The sequence below is a fragment of the Toxorhynchites rutilus genome, chromosome 1, assembly GCF_029784135.1.
Source record: "Toxorhynchites rutilus septentrionalis strain SRP chromosome 1, ASM2978413v1, whole genome shotgun sequence".
Taxonomy (NCBI): Eukaryota; Metazoa; Arthropoda; class Insecta; order Diptera; family Culicidae; genus Toxorhynchites; species Toxorhynchites rutilus.
In genome coordinates, this window is record NC_073744.1 from 11,441,828 (window position 1) to 11,454,747 (window position 12,920).

Genomic DNA, 12,920 nt, shown 5'->3' on the forward strand with positions numbered 1-12,920 from the left:
TGTCCAGTTGTCCATAATAAATATATATTTCATATATATTTTTTTTTTTTCAGTCTGCGCTAAAGTTGATTACACAAACTTCGGGGATTTTTCTCCCTTTCCTTAACTTTTCTTCTCATACTTTTATTTTGGCTTTTCCATTGAGCTGTGGCGGTAATTGCACTCAAGTTTACCACTCGCCATGTAATTATATAGTTTATATTGTAATGCCAATAATATTGTTCACATCACCAATATTGTTCATCACACGCGGCCTTGTACTTATTTTCAATATTCTTCACATAAATCACTTCCGAAGATTGCAGGTTTAATTTCACGGTCGCCATGTCTTATATTTGCTTTATACTTTTATTCAAAAAAGGTTTTATTCATTTCTCGTCACTCCACGCGTGCATCCGCGTCGAGTGTCATACAAGAACTCTGTTAATGCTAGTTACATGTGTCTTAAGCTAACTTAGCCAACAGTTTGTGGAGAGTTTCATTGGGAGGAGCCAAGTCGATTTCAAAGGGGAATAGCCAATCAATCGAATGCAGTGTTCGATGTGAATGGTGTCAAGAAATAAAATTGCTTACTGCGCTCATAAGCGCGCATATCGATTTCATGGGAAATCGTAAAGTGTCACGACGACTTTGTGTACGGTCGCGTATTTAATCAGAATAGAACTGGGTTTGTTTTGGTTTCTGGTTTATTGCCTTTAGCTGCGCGCGACATGATGTAAGGGTGCATTCATATCGCCCGCGCATGTTGGCATGGACGAATGTGGGAGAAAAACAATTAACGAAATAATGCAGTTGCGCTTGAGGAATGTTTCGTGGGAATCGTAAATTGAAGTGACCACGCATGAGTCATTTATTTTGAAACAATCAACTGCTTATGAGGAGAAGGATAATTTGTATATTGGGAGTTTTAAGATGGACTTTGGAACGGGGTTTGAAATCATACTACACTACATTTTCGTAAAAAAATCTAAGCCTCTGCTAATGTATAGATTGTCCTTCAGCCTTAAATGAGCAATAAAAGGATGTTCATTATAACTACACTATTTTTTTAAAAATAAGGAAAACAACTTTCTGAGTTAAACGGTTTCATTGTGATTAAACATAATAATACAGATAATGTACTAAAAGCTATAAAATAATTAGGCAAATAGCAGTTAGTAGTTACCACACCCCATTTATAGCTTTTAGTACATTATCTGTATTATTATTATGTTTTCGACCTAGAGGTGAACGAACTTCAAAGCTTAAACCGGAGAAGAAGAAGCCTTTTCGAAGGTACTGCTCGCAAATGGACAAGCTAAAGGCAGCGATCGAGAACAAACTTCCAGGTTAGGTCAATGTGACAGGCGTCTTGTTCCATTGGGGCAACACCAAACTTCACGTCTTTCTAACAACACAACAAATTATTTTGGAGTCTGGTTGAGAGATGCTATCCCAACAGTCAAAGCAACCAAATGTTGCACAAGAGATTATCACAGGCTCCGTTTTCTGTTCAAGAGGAAAGATTTCGACTGTATGGAAAGCGCGAAAAATACCTAGAACAGTTTTCAACGAGCATTTAAAATTGAATAAATGTATGTCTGCCTATGGAAATTATGTTTTCTCAAAAATCGGCGCGAACTTTCTGGACAACCCAATATGAGCTATTCCGATTTTTATTTTCGGTTTCCGTGATATTTGATAATTATAGATGACAACCTTGATTATGTCCATAAAAACGAGCAACGAAGAACTCATTGCTGTCATCGCAAATATTTCAATCATTCGGGAAGCTAATTATTGCATCAATGTGAATTTGTAACATCACCCACCAGGGTTGCCACATATACAGAATATTCTGTATATTACAGATTTTTCGCTAAATTTCAGATACATAATCTGTATACGGCGAATTTCATGCCAACTCGAAAGGCCGTTGGTAGCACTATTTCGGATAGCAGTGAAACGTGTAAAGACGCGGGTCACTTAAGCAACTTTACATACTTGAAATATTCGAAAAATATTTAGACTACTTTTTGGAAAAAGCCAATTTTTTTTCTTAATTTTTTACAAAAATTTATAACTTAAAAACTATGATACCTAAAAAAATCATGTCAAAGGATGAAATGTAGAAAATTGTTTAAATTTTTACACAAAAATACAAAAAAAACTTTTGGAAAAAAAAATCGCTGACAAAAAAGTTATTTTGAAAATTAAAATTCATTTTTCTAAAAAAATATATATATATGAATAGTCCATACATCGGAAGATGGGTACTTTTACAGGGAAAAGGTTTTTTGAACAACAACTTTTTCATGTTTTCTTTGAAAAAAAAAAGACGGGTGGGTAATGTCGGGGACATAACCGGAGTGACGTAGGACTATACAAAGGGGACAACTTTTGTTAAATATATATTTTAAATATATTGTTTGATTTTCTTCTCCTACGTGAATACCTACCTATCTACCTGAAGAAATGGATTAGTTTACTGTTTACTCTTTATGAACATGTTGGTGGTTCTGAAAAGAACCTTTGGCGTTGTGTTTTTGCGTTTTTTTCTGAAACCTTTGTACTTATCAACGCCGGGCAACTTTTGCCGTATGCACATATCGTACAATCAAAATGATGGCTGTGATAGGGAATGCACAGGTTTTTGTACTCTAGCGGTCACATTCTTTGTGTGGACACCGACTGGACAACATCGTTGCTGGACGGGCTGGACGGCGAGGGATCGAGTGCCTTTCTCAAGGCAAGAGGGCGGAGGTGGTAGCGCTGGAGTAGGATAGAGTAGAGTTTTCAAAGGGCCTTTCTCAAGGCTAGAGACGAATGAACTGCAAAAGTTTGAAGTCTCTATAATACAATACCTTCCTTCCTTCCTTCTAGCGGTACACACTCACAGGATAGAGACAAATCGACAGACTCAGCCAAAGGGGCGAGTCCAACGAGACGAACGAATGAGCGTTAAAAGGGAGCGATGGCAAAAAAATACATTCATTACGATTTGTTCGCTCGTTGGATTCACATGCAGGCTAAAAAGGGTCCTTTTCAGGATCACAAAATTATCTTCAATCTAAAGAGTTTATTGTTTTGTTATCACTCGATATCCCCATCTTGTTCGGCTAAACCTTTCTGTTTAGCGATTGCGTTTGCCACTCGCCACAGCTTTCACAGTTGGAAAATTACATTCAATGCGACGTGCCGAAGCGCCACTCAGTGTCACATTGGAGGCGATTTTAACCTGGAATTGAACATTTGCGATGACAGTGGTACAGTGTCGACTTTCAATGTGGGGTCATAATTTGGATCTCTATGTTTACAAAAATGTTCAACTAAATAAGTCGCATTACATGACCGTCCAATTAGTTAAATGTCGAACTAAATGTAAATTACTGTACTTTCAATCTGGAAACAATTTAAGAATTGGTGAAAATTGAATAATCAGGGAAGTTCCCAAATATCAATAAGCTCAGAACAACTGCCAAATTCACATACTCATCATATCCTGGCAAACAAATTATGAAAAAATCAATTTGTGTTTTATTATTATTTTGGATATTGTTTTAGAAAGCATTGAACTGTATTTCCTAAACTCTTTTTTGAAAGGTTTAATGGCCCTGAAAAGCGCCTTGTTTTATGGAATGGTTCCAATTTAGAAAACTTAGTACTCGTGGTTTTGAAAAAAACCATTTCGAACGCCCTCGATGCCGCCTTGTTCTGGATTTGCCACCAAAGCAGTTTGTATAAAGGGTGTGTCACATCAAATTGCATCACGGAAAAAACGCTGTAGAAATTTAATTTTTAGGAATTATATCATCAGCTTTCGCTTATAATCAGATAAGAGTGTATAGATCACGTTGGCCATGCTTCACTGTCAATTTTTCGTAAATTTGGAAAAATGTCGTCGAACGAAAAAGAGCGTCGTGAATTAATCCTGTGCACTCATTTCGAGAATCCGGAGTTGTCACTTCGGGACATCGGTAAGATGCTGGGAATCGTCCAATCCACGGTCAGCAGAGTACTAAAACGATACTTCGAGAACCTAACCATCGGCCGGAAGGTGAAGAACGGATGCTCCGTCAGTGAAAAAGATCACAAGCGCGTAGTTAAGCAGTTTATACGTGATCCGAGAAGTTCGGTCCGGGATGTCGTCAATAAGCTGAATTTGTCAAGTTCATTCGTCCAGCGGACCAAGCAGCGGGAGGGCCTGCGTACATACAAGGTTCAGAAGGCTCCTAACCGCGACGAAAGGCAAAACATGGTGGGGAAGACGCGAGCCCGGAAGCTGTACACCGAAATGCTGACGAAGCCGCATTGCCACGTAATGGACGATGAAATCTACGTCAAAGCGGACTTTCGTCAGCTGCCGGGCCTGTTGTTCTTCTCCGCAGAGGACAAATTCAGCGTTCCGGAGGAGATTCGCAAGCAGAAACTATCCAAGTTTGCCAAAAAGTACATGGTGTGGCAAGCGATCTGCTCTTGCGGAAAGCGGAGTGCCCCCTTCGTGATGACCGGCACGGTAAACGGGCAGGTTTACCTTAAGGAGTGCCTACAGAAGCGCTTACTACCACTATTGAAGCAGCACGAGAGCCCGACCATCTTCTGGCCGGATCTCGCTTCGTGCCACTATTCAAAGGACGTGTTGGAGTGGTATGAAGCCAACGGGGTCACCTTCGTGCCAAAGGAAATGTACCCGCCCAACGCGCCGGAGCTTCGACCAATAGAGAAATATAGGGCGATTATGAAGTAGGCCCTCCGGAAGAACCCAAAAGTTGTCAAATCGGAGGCGGACTTCAAGAGAAAATGGATTTCTGTTAAAAAAAAAACTACAACCTGACGTTGTACAGAACCTTATGGACGGGGTAAAGAGGAAGGTGCGAGCATACGGGCTTGGGCTCGAAGTATGAATAAAAAGAAAATGCCAAAAGTTGTTTAATAGTTTTTTTTTACTGTCTAAAATTTTCAAAAGGATCGGTCTACTGGGCGAATTTCTACAGCGTTTTTTCCGTGATGCAATTTGATGTGACACACCCTTTAGAAGAAAAGATCCTCAAATATATTCCACGGTAATGTTCGAGTGGTGGAGAACGTTATTTTGATCTGCTCGAATGGTTAATTAATGTTTTTTTCGCTATTTTATGAATTACATATGAATACTACACGAGGCATCGAAGTAAATTTTATTCTAAAACATTAGAATAGGTTAAAATAAATCATTTATCATTTTAGCATAAAATGATTTTACAGGATCCAGTTTTCTTCCAGTTTTTGACGTAGGACTACGTCTTTCATTTCTATACCGGGGTGTAAAATCAAAGTTTCGAAAACGAAAGCGTTACGCCGGAGACCGAGATTTTGAGCGTTAATAGCTCCTAAAAAACTGAACGAAATGGTATGATAAACACTTCATTCGAAAGATAAAATGTCTACGCGTTCTATACTTGTTACTTTCTGATCCAAAAACTTGTTTCAATAGTCTTAAAATTGCTTTCAAAACAGGCTATTGAAATCACCAATCGGTATATAAGCGAGCGCCGCTCGGAAATTCACTCAGTTCAAACTGAACAGCGATTGGAGCATGTTGTCGCTGTTGTGGTGAAGCCCTTCGTTTGAAAGCGCGGATGAACGGTGTCACCAAGAGCCTGTTTGTGCACCTTAGGCCAGAAGGGAATCCATCAGGAGGAGAGTGATGCCACAAACGGTTCCCCGGGAAGATCTCGAAGCAGCCGCTACACACACACATACACGCGCGGGATTCTTTCCGTTTGGATGCCATTCAGCATCGAGAAAGATCCGGAAAATAATCTGCCAGTACCTCTGGGAATTTAAAATTACATTCATGTGAAAGAGTTTATTTTAATGTTTTCTATCCATGAAACATTGTGACCAAATACATTTGGTTTTGTGATTTTTCAATCAATCGCAATTAACAGGATAGCTTCTGAAGATTATTCTTCCCCATCAGTAGAATATTTCCGTATCCAGTATTGTATGCGCCCACAATCGATTATTGCTCAGTCGCCGAATGTTCCGAGCTCAGAGAGTTCATTCTAGTTTGCCTTCCAAATTGCCATCGTAAACCACGCCTTCTCTCGATTCAATCACGCACAAAAAGCATACTTAAGCGATATTCTGGTGGTGAGACGCATTCATTTTTCGTGAGGACATTGACAAGACAACATCGTTGCTGAGGGTGCTGGACGGCGAAGGATCGAGATCTGCCCTGAAACGCAAGCAGTTTGTTTGAAACTGTGAGGGAGCACAGAGAAGCCGATCCTTCAGGAGAAGAGAAGGTGACCATCGAAGTAGCCGCTACACACACACATACACGCACGGAATTCTTTCCGTTTGGATGCCATTCAGCATCGAGAAAGATCCGGAAAATAATCTGCCACTTCCTCTGGGAATTTAAAAATACATTCATGTGAAAGAGTTTATTTGAATGTTTTCTATCCATGTAACACTGTGATCAAATATGTTTCAATCAAGTGCTATTAACAGATGGTTATCGAGTTAGCATAAACCACTGGTGGGCTTCCAGTATCGAGGAAAATGTGAAAATATCTAATCGTTACTGAAAATAATCTGCCAGTTCCTCTGGGAATTTAAAATTACATTCATGTGAAAAAGTTTATTTTAATGTTTTCTATCCATGTAACACTGTGACCAAATACATTTGGTTTTGTGATTTTTCAATCAATCGCAATTAACAGGATAGCTTCTGAAGATTATTCTTCCCCATCAGTAGGATATTTCCGTATCCAATATTGGATGCATAAAACCTTGTGCCTCCAACGTAACGCTCTCGTTTTCGAAGTCCCCCAAATATTCATTTATTCAGAATGAATTCAGATTCAACTTCAAACAAATGATCTCTTAATCAACGATATTCCTATGTCACCCATGCGGTTATACCATAGATATAACCCACTTCCTGTTTTTGAAAAATATTATTGGCAACCCTGGTCATAGGTGTTATTCACTTACAATATTCTGTTCATTAAACTCGTCACATTCTGTTCTTGAAGAGATTTCTTTTGTGGCATTGATCCTGGAAAAATATGCCACTCCAACTAAACGAAGCCTTATTATGAGGAACGTTATGTATTTCTTACTATATTTTTGTATGCATGAGAACATTTCAATTGATACTCTAGGTGAATAGGCCAAGCTTGTTTCATATATCAAGTATGATTTGTACAAATTTGGACGAAAAAACGCATAAATGTATCCCACTCGATTTTCACCCTTTTTTCTAATGATGAAAAATGTACTATTTTGAATTTTTATAGTAAAAGCCGAATGCTATCTTGAACAACAATGAGTTGAACTATAATATTCTTCGAAAAACGGGAATTGATGCGGTATGTGTATACTGGAAATGGGCATATTTCTTAGAGTGACCACTATGCCCCCACTTCCCCTAATGATCAAACATTATTGACTGAGAGAAAACAAGTATAGCTCACTGTACAATGTGACATTTTTGACGTAGGACTACGTCTTTCATTTCTATACCGGGGTGTAAAATCAAAGCTTCTAAAACGAAAGCGTTACGCCGGAGACCGAGATTTTGAGCGTTAATAGCTCCTAAACAACTGAACGAATTGGTATGATAAACACTTCATTCGAAAGATAAAATGTCTACGCGTTCTATACTTGTTACTTTTTGATCCAAAACTTGTTTCAATAGTCTTAAAATTGCCTTCAAAACAGGCTATTGAAATCACCAATCGGTATATAAGCGAGCGCCGCTCGGAAACCCACTCAGTTCTAATTGAACAGCGATTGGAGCATGTTGTCGCTGTTGTGGTGAAGCTCTTTGTTTATCATGAAAGCGCGGATGAACGGTGTCACCAAGAGCCTGTTTGTGCACCTTAGGCCATCAGGAGGAGAGTGATGCCACACACGGTTCCCCGGGAAGAGATCGGAGCAGCCGCCACACACACACATACACGCGTGGAACTCTTCGTTTGGATGCCATTCAGCATCGAGAAAAATCCGGAAAGATTCAATTGTTGCTGAAAAATAATCTGCCAGTTCCCCTGGGAATTGAAAAATACATTCATGTGAAAGAGTTTATTTGAATGTTTTCTATCCATGTAAATATTTTTCAATTAAGTGCTATTAACAAGTGGTTGGCCTATCACTGTTCGTTAGATGCGCTACTCTTTCGTTTCAATCTTGCCAGCAACAATCTCTGCGTCTGTGGTCAAGGTTATCACGACATCGAGCATGTTGTTTGGTCGTGCGAGGTGTATCTTGTCGCCAGATCGAATTTAGAAAACTCCCTTCGGGCCCGAGGAAGACAGCCCAATGTGCCGGTGAGAGATGTGTTGGCTCGGTTAGATCTTGATTACATGACCCAAATATATGTTTTCCTTAAAGCTATAGATCTTCGTGTGTGATTGTCCCTATGTCTTTATACCCTCCTTTTCATCCATTGCGAGCGATTGCCCCCCTTGGTATAAACAGTAAAATAAGTTGAAATGTAAATATACAATAGATATAGGAATAGATTTAAGAATTGAGTGTGATCATCAACATTGTAACAATTCCCTTATATCCCATCCCTTTCCTGAAAGAATATGTCACCCTTCTAAACTCGAGTAAACCGCGAGTAATCGGTTTTCCATCTTACTAACCATAGTGTTAGGAAAATTGTATATATATAGTTTTAAAAAATATATTTAAGAATTCGGCTCCTTTAAACTAATGTAACTGAGCCTGTAAAAATAAACGATTTATAAAAAAAAAACAGCTGGTTATCGAGTTAGCATTAACCACTGGTGGGCTTCGAGTATCGAGGAAAATCTGGAAAGAACTAATCGTTACTGAAAAATACTCTGCCAGCTCCCCTGGGAATTGAAAAATACATTGATGCCAAATTGTTGTCCAATGTTTTCTATCCATATAACACTGCAACCAATTACATTTGGTTCTGTGATTTTTCAATCAAGTGCAATTAGCAGGAAAGCTTCTGAAGATTATTCTTCCCCATCAGTAGGATATTTTCATATCCAATATTGGATGCATAAAACATTGTACCTCCAACGTAAAGCTCTCGTTTTCGGAGTCCCCCAAATATCTGTCAAGTCAAATCTGAATCCATTCCGAATGAATGAATAAATGAATCATTCATTCGGAATGGATTCAGATTTGACTTCAAACAAATGATCACTAAATCAACGAAAGTCCTACGTCACCGTTGCGGTTATACCATAGATATAACCCACTTCCTGTTTTTTTATTTAGACCGTATTGGTTTGGAAATATAAGGCGATTCGTTTAGGGGGTCCAAACTCCCCCCATTTTCCCTACATGTGCCTCGTTGATGACGAAACCCAAATTCAGTAGACCGTAATAATAGTGCAGAGCTGAATTGCAACGAAACAATATTATTATTACAGACATAATCCACGTAACACGTAATCATATATTTGGATTTTGTCCATAAGCCGATACTGCTTTATTTAGTTGATTCACCGAAAATGCTTTGTCATCATGCATCGGCACTATTTGTCCGGGAAAACGACAGGTGCGAATGGGATGTTGCATCACGCTTTTTATTCCCTCAAACCATTATCGGGGAGTAATAAATCAAACATTAGAATGAATGCTAAGAACGTCTTATTAGTCAATAAGGGGCGAAAGTGGTTCTATAAAAGGAAATTGACATCGAATCATTCGAAATCAAACAGGCTAAAATTGTGGGGTAAAACCAAATGAGTGGGAATCACCACTTGCTTTATGACGTCGAATCTTTGGCCCTGGTCAGTTCCGATACGCCCTACATAGAACGATCAATATACTCACCAATTTAGCACGAACGATTCGTCATTTGTATTCTGGTGAATTCCGGTTAACGGAGCTGAACCGTTGAACGCCGCCACATACACTAGTTTCATTTATTCATGATAACCTCCACCGCAGCCTTCAACACCATCAAACACCCTCGCCAAGTTTATGGCAATCAGAGCGAGCCAAAATTTCACTTGCGCATCGAAATATAAGCATGACTTGGCTCTTTCTAAGCCTCCCTGGACCACCATCCGCAACCACCCAACCGGCAAGCTGGAGGAGGGGGGGGGGAACTCGTAAATCAAAAACCGCTCACCCGCGTTAACCCACGCGATGTGTTGGGGCCGCGCTCAGTGGTAGTGGTGCAATGGAAGTCAATTTCATGGATTACTAAGCATAGCTCGCGAAACACAAGCCGCCATAGCTTCGATCCAGATTGTGGCACATCATTCATTGCCATGGATATACAGGGGGCCTTGACATGCCTTCGGAGTGGTGGCTGTCCGAGTTTTTCAACACATGGCTAACCGCGATGAGCGGAATGTTTCAACGGGCCGATTTTTTTTTCGCATGATAAACTGTATCAATCGAAGTTTCTAGATGAGGTTTATGCTTGCGAACGGGGTAGGGTAGTTGAACCTTTTATGGGGTCCAACTTTTCATATCAGAGTACAGGTAAAAAGCATCTTCTCAGACGAGTTGAGATGGAAACATGATGTATCTGTCTGGTGACCACATTGCGGACCACTAAAAGTCACAGCACCCTTCACATCACTCAAACAAACCATTCGGTCGGATGTTTTGAGTCATTACGGTGTTTTTTCTCGGATTCTATCGGTGGGAGATACGGCAGTTATGGCGATTGCGCTTTCCCGTGCGCTTCTCGTACATGTATTGTTGGGTCAGCTCGAATCCCAACACTTGTTCGTCAGATAATCTAAGGGGCTGTCCACATACCACGTGGACAGAAAAATCACAACTTTAGACTCCCCCCTCCCCCTCCGTGAACAAGCGCGGACATTTACATACCCCTCCCCTGTTGTCCATGTGGAAATTTTCCTTAATTTATTACAATAATTCAGGAAATAACTGAATTGCGTATAAATTAATTCCATTTTAGTTTATTTTGTATCAAATTTTACTAGTTGTGTCATGCCATGCTTTGCTGTGGCACATTGAGGTTTTATGGCAGAGAAATGATTTTCAAAATAAAGCATGTGTTTCATATGAGTTTAATGCTGAAATACTTGAAATACTTTGATACTAGAAATACACAATCCTAAGATTTTTTAAGCACTTGCAAAAATGTGTTGCTGTCACATAGAATACATATTCAATACTAGAAAGTTAACTTACGCTCACAGCTTTACTTCAGGAGTGTGCTTATTCCATCTGAAAATCTTAAAGCTTCTTGAGGTATTGGCAGTAGCAACAACAATTCTTGAAGTGGACTATATACAGTAAACATTCACTAACTGGGCGAAAGGGGAAGACCAGTTATCGACATTTGCGTTTTAACTGGTCCGGCATGTTAAACGTCAAATAAAATCGAGGGGAACTACAATGAATTGTGAGATTCGCGTTGATCATGAAATTGGATAACCGAAAAGATTCCAATGGAAGTTTCGCATTGAGTGCGACAACAGGTATGAAATATAATTTGAGGAAACTATTTTTCTTAGAGACGAATGAACTGAAAAGTTTAAACCCTCTTAAAGCCAAAAAGAAGAAGGAGAAGGACTTTTTTTCTGTAATTTGATCAATGTTTTTGTCATGCCAAAATAATGTCAACTTTCATAACATTTCAAATTACAATCGAATGTCCCTCACAGCAAATCTTCCATTTGAATATGGCGTCGATTGTTTACAAAATTCTGCTTTTCAACTGGTCCAAGGACCAGTTAACGTTCGCCCAGTTAAAAAGCAGACCGATTAAACCAGGACCAATTAGCGAACGATTACTGCATTGTGTCATAAAGGGTGTGTCACATCAAATTGCATCACGGAAAAAACGCTGTAGAAATTTAATTTTTAGGAATTATATCTTCAGCTTTCGTTTATAATCAGATAAGAGTGTATAGATCACGTTGGCCATGCTTCACTGTCAAATTTTCGTAAATTTGGAAAAATGTCGTCGAACGAAAAAGAGCGTCGTGAATTAATCCTGTGCACTCATTTCGAGAATCCGGAGTTGTCACATCGGGACATCGGTAAGATGCTGGGAATCGTCCAATCCACGGTCAGCAGAATACTAAAACGATACTTCGAGAACCTAACCATCGACCGGAAGGTGAAGAACGGCAAAAATGGATGCTCCGTCAGTGAAAAAGATCACAAGCGCGTAGTTAAGCAGTTTAGACGTGATCCGAGAAGTTCGGTCCGGGACGTCGCCAATAAGCTGAATTTGTCCATTCGTCCAGCGGACCAAGCAGCGGGAGGGCCTGCGTACATACAAGGTTCAGAAGGCTCCTAACCGCGACGAAAGGCAAAACATGGTGGAGAAGACGCGAGCCCGGAAGCTGTACACCGAAATGCTGACGAAGCTGCATTGCCTGGTAATGGACGACGAAACCTACGTCAAAGCGGACTTTCGTCAGCTGCCGGGCCTGTTGTTATTCTCCGCAGAGCAGTGCTTGGATATTGAATGAACTGAATATGAACCAATGCCATTCATTCGTTTATTCATTCATGAACAATACTCCCTTTGAACCATCCAACACCGTGATGCCGAGCGAACTGCCTTGATTCACTACCACCAACGTCGGTGAACCATCAACATTCGAAGTTTGATTGCTAAACGTGGAGGGGGAACATTCAATGCTCATTCTCTCTTCTCTTCGTGTACTACATTCTAGTGGACGTCATTCACTCTCAGCTGTAAACAGAACGTAGTCGCATGTGCTCTTTTAGCGGGCATCGGGTGAGCTGTGGTGCATGAAAGCATGATGTGTGGTGCACGGATAGATAATTGAACGGAAGCATTTTTCTCTTATCGCGGAAAGCAAGTTTACTTGTGCTCTGTCAGCAGATTACATTGCTTGTGTTACTTTCCTATTTTTCTATATTAAAATTCAACGTTGGACACGTGTTTGGACTATGCGTTTAGTGGAATTTGATAAAAATGGCAACTAAAAGAAAAATTC